This window comes from Protopterus annectens, chromosome 6.part1 (genome assembly GCF_019279795.1).
Source record: "Protopterus annectens isolate FY-2018-M chromosome 6.part1, PAN1.0, whole genome shotgun sequence".
NCBI classification, from domain to species: domain Eukaryota; kingdom Metazoa; phylum Chordata; order Ceratodontiformes; family Protopteridae; genus Protopterus; species Protopterus annectens.
The window spans coordinates 262,698,021-262,712,961 of NC_056738.1; the positions used below are offsets into that span (position 1 = coordinate 262,698,021).

Below are 14,941 nucleotides of genomic sequence, written 5' to 3' on the forward strand. Positions count from 1 at the left end.
TGTCCATGAAGGAAAATTTTATGGTCAGCAATAAAACATTAACTAGTCTTAGATTCTAGAAAGCTCGCAAGAGAAGCGCTCTTCGGTGTCATCCAAACAACTCTTTCTTCAGGTCTGCTTGAACTGGATAACAGTTTTGGCACACGGAAAGTGACCTTAAGCTTTGGAAGATGTTTTACCCTTAACATGATAGAACTCATACAGCTAAGTTTGCTGTATCAGTGATCAGATTATGAAAATATATAGTGACCCAGGACAATTCTGTTCAATGCAATATCTTCACAGGGCTGACCCTTTCCTTATGTATGTCTTTTAAAACATCATCAAGGATGCAGCATATCACAGGCATATTTGTAGGGGAAAAAAGAACCATCTTTGTAGCTGCAACTTGAATCTACATTATTTTGTTCATCTTCATTTGCAGAAAGTTCAGATAAAATGTCAGAAGTCCGTCAAAAATGTGTGACAGGTTATTTCTAAAATAGTCACTGCCTTAACTGACAGAGCTAAGGAATGTGAGGTATAAAACCTTTCCACCATTTCTTTCATTAACCCAGCATTTTTCATCAGAGGAAAACTGCGCAAAAAAAAAATAAATAAAGCACTTTTACCAACTTACCAGAATGCAGATCAACTTGTTCTGTATCAGAAATGACAGATATTCATACTGCTACCAAATAATTAGAAAGAGTGGAGGAAAAACACAAGATGAATAAAAAAAAAAACAGGTTCCATTAACTAATGATACTCCCTTGTGTTTGTCTTCAGAGAGAGCAACTCGAATTCCCTTACACCTGTCAAACTATGAAATTATTTGAAAATAAATAACATATAGCAGTCTCTTATCCTCATGCTCACCACTGCTCTGATCTTGGTTGAAATCATCATCATAAATATCATTCATTAAACTTCATTCTGGACTTCCTCATAACTGAAAGAAATGAGAAACTACTCGCGTTTAAGAATCACCCTTCTACAAATACTGCATACTACAGTCAACCTCAAAAGCAAAAGCATTAATAAAAGAGGTATTTATTAGTGGTTCTGAATGAATCTTTTTACAAACATTTCAGACCAAGATCAACATTTATGAGCAGTCTCTATTTCTAATGTTAGCAAGCACATATGAGTTTAACTCATCATTGTGATTTTTTAAAACCTTCACCTTGGTGAAGGTTGCAGTCGCAATGAAATTTTGGAATAGAAAATTTTTGTGGTTTATTTCAAACAAGTTTTCAACAGACACTTTTTCATCTTCCATTTTAAGCTTCTTTGCCTATCAGTGCTCAGCTGTCACAACAACATCTGACCACTTAGATAAACAGACAGCCTTGGGGAGCTGAAGCACAGTCAGAAAAGTTATAAGAAGCATCAGTCAAGAAAAATGTTCACATAGCATACATCTTAAAAATACCATAAAACCATACACAATGCCCATAAAAAATTTCAAACAACAAAACAAAGCACTACATGAATAAACAAATACAATTAGTAAAGCTAGTAAAATAATAAAACATGTCAAGAAGCAGTACCCTCAGCTTAACCTACAAAAATGTTTATTTATTTATTTCAGTTTGATTACCGGGGAAGTCTAATGGGCCAAGAAGTGCCCATTTTCAGTGGAGGCCCGGGGAGAAAAGCTCCATGAACAATACAATACAATAGGGTTACAGAGTGTTGAAGGTAAGTACAGGAGTAAAATTCATACAATTAGGAATTTCAAAAGCAATACATTACCTTAAGGGTTGCCTAGTGTTAAGGTAAAATGCAGGTGTAAAATTCAAACAGTCAGGAAATACTATACATAAATGTACATCATAAACACAGTTAACAGATTTTTTTTTTTTTTTTTTTTTTTTTTTTACAATGGATACATGGCAATGCTGATATTTACAATATTTACATACTTGGAGTTAAGTGAGAAATTTGCTTGATCAGGGACAGTCAGCTGAGTCTAATTTGGGAGAATAGAAATAGAAACTTGGGGGAAGAGTGGAGCAGGGAGTATAGAGAGCTCAGTGGAGAAAAAATTCCCTAAGTATTATGTAGGGTGAAAGCAGGAACATTTCCGTTTAGATGACAGGTATGAGAACAGTTGGGTCTTGAAGGATTCTGGGTTACGTATTGTTCTAAGTGAGGGAGGGAGAGAGTTTCATTTCTTACCTAGAGAGAAGGAGAGTAGAAGCTGTCCAGCAGGATGTTTGGGCTTGTGGATGGAGATTAGGTTTTGGTTTTCAGATCTCAGAGATCGACTTGGGATGTATGGTGGAAGGATGTTTGTTAAGGCTGGGCAATTATCTGGGTAGAATATTAGTTTGTGAGCGGTGGTAAGTTGGAGATAGTCTAGGTGGTTGGGGAGCTCTAGCCAGTTCAGGGATTGTAGGGTAAAGGCAGTGGTATGTTGAGGTTTTGGATTTGGTGGCAAATTTGGAGATCTTATAACAAATTTCAAGTTTTGAGGTGTTGGAAGCAGACAGATTGGTTAGAAGAGGTGCTCCATAAAGCAGAGAAGGTAGAAGGTAGGTAAATAGCCAAGGTATGCCTAGAGGAGTTAGAGAGAAAGCGGTTATTCCTGTAGAGCATACCTAACTTTTGGTGGGTTTTCTTTATGTTTTGTTGTATGTGGATATCAAATTTAAGTTGTTCATCTATGGTTATGCCAGGAAGTTTTGCAGAAGGGACCACTTCTAAAGCAGTGTTGGCTTGGCTTAGGACTTTTAAAGACACATATTGCAGAATACAGAGTTCACTGGTTTTAGATAATCTTTTAGACATTAAATTCTGACATGAAACCCCCTAGACTAATAAAGCTCAAATTTTAAAATGTTTTCTCTCTCTTCTGTCACTAAAACTAGTGAACTAGTATTTTTATTCATACATACACACATATTTTATATATATCTATATCTATATACATACACACACACACACACACACACACACACACACACACACACACGTGTGTTTGCACACAATGATTTCCTTACCATATTATTAGTAAATCTAGATGCAATATTGATGATTGCACTTGTGCAATTGGCACAGCTTGGAACTGTTGACAAGTACATTAATGATTGCACTGATGAGATAAATAATGTTAAGCAAAGAGCAAATAAAACATATTTAGTAAAGGAAGTGTCCATTGTCTGTAGAGATCACTCAACCCCTATAGAATAAGGTAATACCACTGACAACTTTGGAATTCTAGCTACAAGTATCAGAAATCTGAGGACTGTGAACATATAAAACAAAACAAAACAAAAAAAGGAAGAAGTTTATAACAAATAAGGAAGAAAAATAATCTGATAACTGTCTATAAAGCATAGAGAATACAGTAAATTCCCTCTTATCCAGTCGTGCTGGGACCAGACCTTATGCAGGATAAACAAATGGTTGGTTAATAGGAAAAAGCATACAGAACAGCATTTGTAGGCTATAAATCAGCTAGGATAACAGGATTTGTGTTAGAATGCATTTTTCTAACGAAAATGAAGTCTAAAAATCAAATGTCTGTCATTATTTAGCCCAGAGGAGATAGAAAGTACAGTTGTGTGTAGATGTTTGAGTGTATTCACTGTTGCAGTCATCGCCTGTGAGGTTATCCCTGTTGTGGTAGCCCTCGTCCGGCCCGATTACCAGAGTCAATGTTTTTCTGTGTCAGCTGCTGTTGCTTGCTGCCTGACATCAGGTCATCAGTGCTATAAAGGAAGGCAGCCGATGCCATCACATCAGTCTTTCTTGCTGTGGAGCCCGTAACAGAAGCAGTTCGCAAATGTGTCACTCGGTCGCTACCAGAGTTTGAATTACAGCCGAAAACATCTAAAGTTAAGTACCCAGTTGAGGATCCTTTTTTCTTGCACTAACCAATGTCTGAAAAAGTTAGCAATTGTCTCGCCTGTGGAAAACAAATACCACACAGAGACTCCCATTCATACTCTGTCACTTGTTTAGGCCCAGTCCCCCGTTGCCAGTTTCACGAGAACCATTCGTCGTAGAGCTCTGATTGTAGCCAGGTATTTTCGTCTTCCATCGTCGCATTCCGAAATGGCATCCATCAGCCAACAATACATAGACATTCTGAAAAAACGTAAGGATAGAGACAGACCACACAAAGCTAAGCCTTCCGATGACTCTACTGCTAAGCAGATGGTCAGTTCTCCAGAATTCAGTGAGGTGCCTTTGCAGCCCATGATGCCCAGTTCCCCCAAAGGTGATGACTGCAACAGTGAATCACAAAGAACATGTGTTGTTCTTCTCTGTTGTCTTTTGCTATGGCAGAAATATGAAGGCCAGTTAAAGAGAAGAACGGATAAAAAGGAGTTTACTGTACATATTAAAAAGACACTGCTTGTTATGTAACAGGTGAAAAGGAAGAAATCAAAACTGAATGTGGAAGGACTAAAGAACACTACTGTAAGGGGGGGGGGGACATGTGTTGACAACATAGCTCAAGTTGTGGATGTACAAAACCAGATGGATGAGAAGTGTAAGCTAGCAAATGTAATAAGCAATGAAAACAGTTGAATTAATAAGACTAACTGTGATGAAGATCATTCCTTTGTAACAACTGATAGAGCAGATATTACTGAACTGGAAGATGAAGATTCTTCACATCTGGTCAGAAAAGATATTCTTGTAACTGATGATTCAGTTATAAGGGGAACGGATAACTTGCATTCACAGAGAAGATAATGAACAGCAAATAGTTTTATGCTTGCCAAGAGCAAAAATATAGGATATGTGACAGGCCTTAAAACACCTTAATGTAAGGAAATATGGATCTGTTTTTATTCAAATGATCTCATCCACAAAGACTGTTAGTAGAGTAGCTACAGCCCTCTTAGATAGCAAAGCTTGTACAACAGTTAGGACGCATTTTTCACAAAATCACACGTAGAAAGGAGAGTCAGGGCGCTATAAATGAAAAGATTTTCTGGGTAAACACCTACATGAAAAAATGTCCCATTTTAAAAAATGGAAATGTGTAAATGATCAGAGCCTAATTTGGGCCATATGTGTTCAGACAGGATGGCGTACACTTGTCAAGATCAGGGAACAGAATTTTCGTAGCAGATATTTTTCAATATTTGACAAAACAAGGCAGCATTTTTTCCAGGTCGATAACTTATCAGTTCACAGATAACCCTGGCTGTTAATGCTAGGAGTATTAATAAAGTTTTTTTTTTTGTTTTTGTTTTATTGGAGAATTTGATATGTTCCCACAAGACTGATATTATTGCTTGTGAAACATGGTTCAAGAACAAGGACTGGAAACCAGTTCTCTCAGGGTATAAATGTTTTTACTGTAAAGGACATTCTAACAAAAAAATCAGATGGAGGTATTATAATAGAGATTAAAGATAGTTATGAGATCTATGATTAGTAACGCTGTTATCACTGAACATATAATATAGATTGTGCATCTGTGACAAAGACGGGGAAGATTTCTCAAGACTGGAGACATTCACTTGTTAAACCTGTCTTAAAGGGAAAGGGCAGAACAAACCCAAAGTCATACTGACCCTTAAGTTTACTTTCATGTTGTGGAAAAATAATTGAGAAGGTAATGCTGGATAAGCCATTGTTAGAATTGGAAAGGGTGGGACTTGAAACCATATAACAGCATGCCTATGCTGAAAATAGATGTACTACCACCTGTAACATGATATTCTATAATAATAGCTATGAATAAAAAAAGTGCTGTGATGTAATACCTTTATATAAAGATTCAACTTCAGCATTTGACAGGGACAGAGTCATACACAAAATACTGGTCAGTAAAATCAGAACAACTAGGTAATGATGTACCCTTGATAAAACAGACAGCTGCATGGCTTACAAGCAGGACATTGCAAGTATCATACAGCAAGTGGACAGGTAAAATTCAACAACAATGGGTGTCCCATAGGATTTGTCCCAGGCCCATACTTGTTTAGACTGTGTAATTCAGATTTATCTTTTTTTCATCTGGAGGTCTACAGTCTGTGTGCAAATTTCTTGAAATTGTGTAAAATGATTACATGTGTTACAGGGCATGTCTGCAAAATAACTTGACTAAACTGACCATTTAGGCAAAAGAGAATATGTTGATAAATACCTCAAAAACTAAGCATATGAGATTTGGGAGACAAACTGAAAGATGAATATGTAATACAACACACAGTGATTGAAGCTGTGGATTATAGGTTCATAGGTTCATACTAGGCTATCTGCCCTAGGGCATTTATAAGCCTAGCCAGAATGTGTTTGGCTTTCGCCACCCATTTTAAATTTATTTTGCTATGCCCTTTTTCGAGGTTAGTATACTGTGCCTCTGTCTAACAGTGACACAGAAGTGATACCCGGGGTAAACCTACGATCCTCCCATCCACTCATCAAGATTCCTCTTGAAGAGAGTCAATGAGGGACTCTGCCTAACCTGGACTGGGATTTTATTCCAGAGTGAAGGGAGCCTCTGGGTTATGAATCTGTCCCTCCAGCATGTCCTATTTATTTCAGTGCTGATGTTAAAGTCTCGGCGTAGCTCGATGGGATTTGGATTTTCTGAGGTGCAGCATGTCCATTAATTCGGGTTGGACATGGCTTTATCGTCAGGCACAGATCTCCTCTGAACAGGCGGTATGCCACTGAGTAGAGCTGGAGTTTCTTTAACCGGGCAGCATATGGCATCTGTTTGAGCCCTTTGATCCTCTTGGTGAGGTACTTTTGGGGTCTTTCCAGTTGCTGCAGGTGTCTGGTAAGGTACATCCCAAAGGGCATTGTACTCAATTATGGGCCTGATGAGGGATGAGTAAAGAGGCACAATGGCGTCCCTGATCTAGATGTGAATCCCTTCATGATTAGGTGGGCTATATAAAATGTTTTTCTAACCACTTTGGCCACGTGGTTGTCAAAAGAGATTGCTATCAACTTGGGTCCCCAGGTCCCTAATTACTTCTTCTGTACTTAATGGATTACCACCTATGTGGTAATTTGTGGGAACTTTGTTTCTGCCAAAGGGGATGACTATACACTTTCTGGCATTTAGCTTGAGGCCATGGCTCTGGCACCAGTTGTCTGTTTCTATGAGGCCCTTTTGGAGGATGCTTGTGTCGGCTGGAGAGTCGATTATGGTACCCAGTTTGCAGTCATCTGTGAACTTGGTCAGCCACAGTCCTTCCGTGTTGGCCTGTACCTCCGAGAAATATATACCGAACAAGAGAGGTCCCAGGACTGAGCCTTGTGGGACACCACTTGTAACTGGTTTGGAGTCGGACATGGCTCCAGCAATTCTAACCATGTGGGTTCTGTCCTTGAGCCAGTTTGCAATCCATCTAGTGACATAGGGGTTTATATTTAAGCTGGTCAGCTTATCTATAATGCCCGAGTAGGGTACTGTATCGAAGGCTTTTGAGAGGTCCAGGTAGGCTGTGTGGACCACCTTCCCCTCGTCAATAGCCTTGGTGACTGTTTCAAAGAAATCAACCAGGTTTAAGAGGCAGGATCTGCCCTTAAAGCCGAACTGGGTAGGATCCAGTGTTTGTAGGTCCCCAATATCTTTATTTATAAGGTCCATGATGATCCTTTCCATAGCTTTGCAGACCAAGCTAGTCAGGCTTATGGGGCGATAGTTTCCAGGATCCGTTGAGGCACCACCTTTATGGGGAGGGACCACTGTTGCTGTACGCCACTCTTTGGGCACATATCCTGTAGTAAGGCTGAGATTGAACAGCAGTTTTATGTTTGGGTTTAGCTCTTCTTGGAGTTGATGTAGGACGCAGCCCGGGACACCGTCTGGTCCCATTGATGCTGTGTTTTTTGCTTTGGAGAGGGCTCTTACCTGAGCATCTGAGATGTCAGGGGGGCAGCACTTTGCTGGGATAGATATTTGCCCTTTTGGTGGGGAGTTTGCTGAACCTGTCAGCTAGGATGTTGGCAATGTCTGTGGGTTTGGTGTATTTTTTGTCATTTTGGACTAATTCTGAGCATATCTGGGAATTACCACCCAGGTTCCTAACATAACTAAAGAAAGTCTTGTGATTATCCTTAGTGTCCTATGCAATTTTTCTCTCGAAGCTGGCCTTAGACAATTTTATGTGTGCCCGTAGTTTTTTGCTAATACTGATCAGTGATGCCTTCCCTTTTTGGGATTTTGCTCAATCATTTAGTAGCTTCCTCCTTCTATTGTATAGTTTGTTTATGGCTGGGGTCCACCAGACAGGACGTCTGCCTTTGGAGGATTGGGTCTTGGTTTTATTTGGGATCGCATGATCCATGCATTCCTGAAGGTGTTCATAGAATGCGTTTATAAAGGATTCTGCAGTCTGGGCAGTATTTTCCACAGGCCCGGGGGCTTTGAAGGATTCCACCTCAGTTTTGAGGAGTGTGAAATTTGCTTTAGAGAAGTTTTTCACTGTGGTTTTCTGGGCAGGGGTGGGGTCGAGATGTGAATATCCAGTGAGATTAGTTTATGGTCTGATCTTACCAGTGAGGGATACACTTCTGGTCTGGAGCATAGAGTCCCCATGTTGGTGATGATCAGGTCCAGTATGTTTTCCCCTCTTGTGGGAGTGGTAACAAGTTGTTCCATAGCATTTGAGTTTATAAATTCTAGGAACCTTTGGGCTAGGGTGTTGGAGCTAGAGTAATGCTCCCAGTCTATGTCTGGGTAGTTGAAGTCACCCAATATAATGGTGTTTGGAGAGACCTTCATATTTTCCAGTGTTCTCAGGAAGGCCGAGTGGGGTTCCTGGGTTTGGGAGGGTGGTCTGTAGCAGGCTATAAACTGGAAGGCAGTTTTACCCACTGTTAGTTGCACATGGATAGTCTCTGATGCTTCGTGCTTTGCCACCAACCTGGAGGTGTGGGTATCTTTGATGAATATCGATACTCCCCCTCCTTTTGTGGTTCGGTCCAAGTTTTGGGGCCGAAAAGCATGGTATGAGGTATAACCTGGTAGTGCTGGGGTGCTCTCGGGAGCCCTGAACCAGGTTTCTGTTACTGCACAGATATCGATGTTCTCCATGCTAAGGAGAGATTCGAGTGCGTGCATCTTGAGGTTTAGACTTCTGGCGTTGAGTAGCATTACTCTTAATTTCTTATCCCTTGTGATACCTATGGAGGTGGGTTTGTCTTTTAAGCCTTGCCTAAAAAAGGCACTATGTGGGTAGCAAGAGCCTTTGCCAGTATCCGAAAGCCCAGGGGTGACAGGTGCAAGCCGTCCCTAGCGAAGCATCGTGGCTTGTCGAGCATATCATCCCAAGCTGACAGGCATTGGATCCCCTTTGAATGACACCAGTACTTAAGCCAATTGTTGAAATTGATCATCTTGTCTTCATATTGTGGCATCATTCTTGGTGAGGGTAAGATGCTACTCAAGGTCAGGGTCATACCGGCATGGGCTACATGCTCAGAGAGCTCCTTTATGTCTCTTTTCATGTAGTCCAGGGAGGTACGTCTCAGGTCATTCACACCAGCATGGACAATGACTGAGTCATATTTGTACTTGCCTTGGAGTGACCTGAGTGCTTGTGTTATGTGGCGGATCCTAGTACCCGACAGGCTGCTCACCGTGACCATCTCCTTGTTCAGCCTGGTGAGCGGGACGTCAGTGTGCCTGACGATAGAGTCACCTATTACAAGTGTATCAGGTGTGTTGTTTAGTCTTAAGGGCTGTGACTGTTCGGCACACTGGCTTTGTGAGATATGTGTTGCATGTGTTTTGTTTTGGGGTAGAGGCTGCTTTGGGTGTCTGCTTTGGAGGTCTCTGCTGCTTCAGCAGATCTTTATTTAGAGCCTCCGAGTATGTTTTTGTGTGATTATGTGTTTGGTTTGCTGTCGTTGTAGGTCTATGTGAGACTGGAATTGTAGTGAGTGTGGTTTCCTTCTCCTCCTGACTGGTTATGCCAGTACTGAGTTGAGAGAGCTTAGCCTCCAGTTTGGCTATATGGTTGCATCTCTCACGTGTTGGAATTTGTTGGGAGGAGGAGAGGGTTGTCTGTGTACATGAGGCAGTTGTAACATTGCCTCAAGATTCCCAGATTCACCAGCTGGACCGGAGAGGAGATTGACAACTGACCTTTGGACATGCTAGAATAATATTGGGAATTCCTTAATAATTGAAAACCAGGGCCAGTGGGGAGTGAGGGTGTAGTGCTTTTAATTTTTAGTGCTGACTTATATAATTGCTTTAGTGAGCAAGTGCCAGGTAACTTAAGTGCAATGTGTTACAGGTAACTTAAATGCAAAAACGATAAACAGTAACTTTCTTTCAAGTGAAACAAGGAAATAAATAGAGTAAGCAATGCAGATATCACTAGTGATCCACAGAAGCGCTGAGAAGCCGCGTATTAGGTGGAATTAGCGTTCCAGGGAAATAACAAGCAAACAAAGTACAGTTGTGTACACCTACCATAAATGTAGATGTTTGAGTGTCTTCACTGTTGCAGTCATAACTGTAGGGTGATCCTGCCGGCAGGCAGCCCGAGGTCGGCCAGACTTCCAAAGTCTGTGTCCGGCGTCGGCTGTACTAGCAAGTACCCTGACGTCAGAACGCAGAGGTATAAAGCTGACGGCCGACGCCATCTTCTCCAGCCATTCTTGCCCCTGATGTCAGAAGCCCCCAAAAAACAAACCAAAAGGTGTCTACAAAGGAACACAAATACACCACAAAAGAAGTGGAAGAGAAAACAAGCAAAAATAAGAGGGGACTGGTGGGAGGGAAACACCGACTGCAACAGTGAAGACACTCGAACATCTACATTTATGGTAGGTGTACACAACTGTACTATGTTCTTCGTGTTTCACTGTTGCAGTCATAACTGTAGGGTAGAATCCCAAAGCTGTGAATGAGGGAGGGGGTTATGCAGAAGAAGGGGCAGCTAGAAGACCCTGCAAAACAGCAGAGGCAAAGCCTGCTCTAGACTTAGAATACAAAGGGAGATTATAGTGCTTAGAGAAAGTATGCACTGAACTCCAAGTGGCAGCTTCCAAAATGTCCTTGGTAGGAACTCCTCTGAGAAAAGCTGCTGAAGTGGCAGCTGCTCTAGTAGAATGACTTCTAACAGTACCTGGAATCTGTTTCCCATAGTGAGAGTAACAAAACCTTATTCCATGAGCAATCCATTTGGAAATAGTTTGTTTAGAAATAGCCTTACCTAGAGAACTGGAGGCATAAGAGATAAGCAATTGATCAGATTTTCTGAAATCCTTAATCTTGTCCAGGTAAAATCGTAGTTGCCTGTGTACGTCCAATGAATGTAGGATCCTTTCCCCTTTATTTTGAGGATTTGGAAAGAAGGTAGGAAGGTGAATAGTCTGATTTAGAGCCACTTTAGAAATCACCTTAGGCATAAATGTAGGATTTGTCCTCAAGGAAACTCTGTCTTGGTGAAAGATAATGTATGGTTCCACAGCCATGAGAGCTTGCAACTCTGAAACCCTTCTGGCAGAAGTCAATGCCAATAAGATAGCTGTCTTCCAGGATAAGAACTTGATATCCGAAGCCGCAGCAGGCTCAAAAGGAGGCAAAGTAAGTTTCTCCAAAACATAATTAAGATCCCAAGCAGGAACAGGAGGAGTTCTGGGAGGTCTTAAATTCTTAGCTCCTCTCAAAAATTGTCTCACCAGCTGGTGAGAAAAAAAGGGAGGATCAGTATTATAATGAGCCGAGATAGCAGAAGCATGAATTTTGATGGAGGAAAAGGAAAGGCCTTTAAGCAGAAGGTCTGAGAGGTAAAGTAAAATGGAGGAAATATTAGGCAAAAGAGGATCAAAACCTCGATTCTGCATCCAAATACAAAATCTTTTCCATTTTGAAGCATAAGATTTTCTAGTGCTAGGCCGCCTAGCTTCTAAAAGAACATCCAAAACTTGTTTGGGAAGAGAAGGAATCAAAGGCCCTTGAATAGCCAAGCTGCTAGGCAAAGAGTCTTGATTTGAGAGTGTTGCATCTGACCCTGATGCTGGGACAGAAGAGAATGGATCAGAGGAAGAATCCAAGGAGGTTCCAAGAATAGGCGTTTTAAAGTTGGATACCAAAACTGCAGAGGCCAATTTGGAGCTATCACAATGATAGTCTTGGATTTGTCCTGTTTTATTTTCAGTAACACCCGAGGCAGAAGAGGAAGAGGAGGGAAGGCATATCCCGAAAGATTCCTCCAGCTGAATGACAGGGCATCCACTTTCCAAGCTGTTATGTGGAAGGACCTGGTGCAAGAGAGAGGTAACTGATGATTGAGATGGGATGCAAACAGATTTATCTGAGGACAACCCCAAACTGCAGTTATTCTGCTGAATAAGTTGGGGTCCAACATCCATTCGTGAGGATCCAAAAGATTTCTGCTTAGGCTGTCTGCTAAGAGGTTCTGATTTCCTGGAATGAACTGAGCTTGAAGATGCAGATTCAGATTTATAGCTGTGTCCCATAAATTCATGGCTAGTCTGCAAAGGGGGTAAGAATGAGAGCCCCCTTGCTTGTTTATGTACCACATGACTGTGGTATTGTCTGTACGAATCAGAAGAGGTCCTGGTTTCAAAAGAGTCTGGAATGCTAGAAGAGCATTTTGGACTGCCAACATTTCCTTCAAGTTGATGTGCCAGAGTAGTTGCTTCTTTGTCCAAGAGCCCTGCTGGCCAATGTCTAGAAAATGAACTCCCCAAGCATAATCCGAAGCGTCCGTGGTTATGATCTGAGAAGGTTGAGGCAGACGGAAGGGATTCCCTTCGTTCAAAGCACAAGCCCTGGACCACCAAAGGAGCTCCTTTTGGAGGCAAGGAATCAGTGGAATCATTCTGTCTAGACTGTGGTAATGCTGAGACCATACACTCTTTAGGTACCATTGACGTTTTCTCATATGAAGCCTTGCATTTGGAATCAACAGGATGCAAGAAGCCATGTAGCCCAAAGCCTGCAGTAATTTCCTTGCAGTGAGCTGAGGTAAAGTTGCCAAGGTTTTGAAAATTGAGGCCAGCTGTAATTGTTTTTCTGGAGTGAGGAAGGCCCTTTGCAAGCTTGTGTTTAGAAGAGCTCCCAAAAAAATAATTTGCTGAGAAGGGATCAAATGTGACTTTTTTGTGTTCACTGAAAATCCGAGTAGTAGGAGAAGACGTTGAACAAAATCCAGATGTTGAAGTAAAAGGTCTCTGCTGTCCGCCTGAATAAGGCAGTCGTCCAGATAGGGGTAAATTTGAATCCCCTGAAGTCTGCAATAAGCTACTACTGGAGCCAGACACTTGGTAAAGACTCTGGGTGCAGTAGATAAACCAAAGGGCAGTACAGAGAATTGAAAGTGCCTCGAACCTGCCTTGAATCTGAGGTATTTTTTGCGTTCCTGCCTGATGGGAATGTGTAAGTAGGCTTCCTTTAAGTCCAATGTCACCATCCAAGCATCCTGGGAGAGCATTGGAAGAAGTTGTTGTAGAGTAAGAATCTTGAATTTTGGAATTTCCAAAAAGGTGTTTAATACTGAAAGGTCCAGAATAGGTCTCCATGAGCTTTGTTTTCTTGGGACCAGAAATAGTCTTGAGTAAAAACCTTTTCCCATCTGTGAAAGAGGAACAGGTTCTATGGCTCTCATGGCCAATAGAGCGTCCACTTGATTTAAGGCCTCTGACCATTGATGTTTTGGCAGATCCGGCCAACCCATAGACCTTGGCAGAGTGTGAAAGTGGAATTTGTAACCTCTTAAAATCACGTCCAAAACCCATTTGTCTTGGGTAATATGAGTCCAATTTTGGTAGAAAAGAGAAAGTTTTCCTCCGAGAGGGGCTTCCAGGCAAAGAGGACCTGTAGCCCAACAGAGAGAGTCATTGGGTCTGCTTCCTTTGTGATTGAGATCTGTCTTCTCCCCTTCTAGGGGATGAAGCAGTCCATTGTCTGGACCTGTAAGAGGCCTGAGCCCGACCTCTGGAGCGTCTATATCTTCCCCTTTGAGGCCTGTCAGACGTGGGAAAGGACCAATTTTTGGAGGGCCAACTTCTAGTGAATCTAGGAGGCTGAACTTGTAAGAAATCTTTAACAGTCTGCATAGATTTCGCCTTATCCTCCATCTTTTTAATAACCTCCTCAGCTTTAGATCCAAACAGAACATCATGCTGAACAGGGGCATCTAACAATTTAGCCTTAACTTGCTCAGGCAAATTCTGCTCTCAAAGCCAAGTATGTCTCCTGATAACAGTACCAGAGGCTGCGGCCCTACAAGAAGCCTCCAAGGCATCAAAGCCACAATGTAAACTATGTTTGCTAACTTGTTCAGTTGCATGCAATACATCCTGTAATTCCTTGTCCTTTGCACATGCAGGAAAGGTAGAAAGTTTTTGTTTTAAAACAGACAAAAGAAATTGCTGATACTTGAACATATGAAACTGGCAATTTAAAGCTCTAATAGAAAGAGTAGCAGAGGTATACACCTTTTTGCCCCATCTGTCCAAGGCACGAGAATCCTTTTCAGAGGGAATAGGATTTTTAGCTGAAGCGGCCTTAGCAGCCTTGGAACCCTGAGAAATAGTTTCAGGATCTGCAGAAGGGTTCTTGAACAAAATTGATGGGAATCAGGGACTCTATAAAATCTATCCGGCTTAGAAGGAGCAGGCGGATAAGAGTCAGGATTCAGGTTAGCTTCAGAGAAAGCATCATCCACAATATCAAGAACAGGAGGAATAGCCAAAGGTCTGTGTTGTGGGAGAAGGAGAAATTCCCTAAGTCTCTTCTTGGAAGCGGAATAATCCTGACCTTCCCAATGAAAATGCTCTCTCATCTCATGCAAGGTTTCCCCAAAAGTAAAATCTTCAGGGGGAGAAGCAGAGGGAATAGAGTCCTCTGCATCAGAATCCTCATAAGGAGGAAAAGAGTAATCCTGTTCAGAGGAAGAGACTGAAGACACAGAAGCCTGATCAGAGGAATCATAAGGAATATCCTGTCTAGGCCTTTTTTCAGGAGGGGGTTGAGAACCCCTAATCATAG

The 14,941-nt window shown here is 41.6% G+C and overlaps 1 protein-coding gene across 2 annotated transcripts in view; it reads right to left on the reverse strand.

Annotated features, from left to right (window-relative positions):
• The window catches only part of ARL2 (ADP ribosylation factor like GTPase 2), a 722,587-nt gene that overhangs the window by 526,947 nt on the left and 180,699 nt on the right, over nt 1–14,941 (reverse strand). The gene's annotated exons all lie outside the window — the stretch shown is intronic.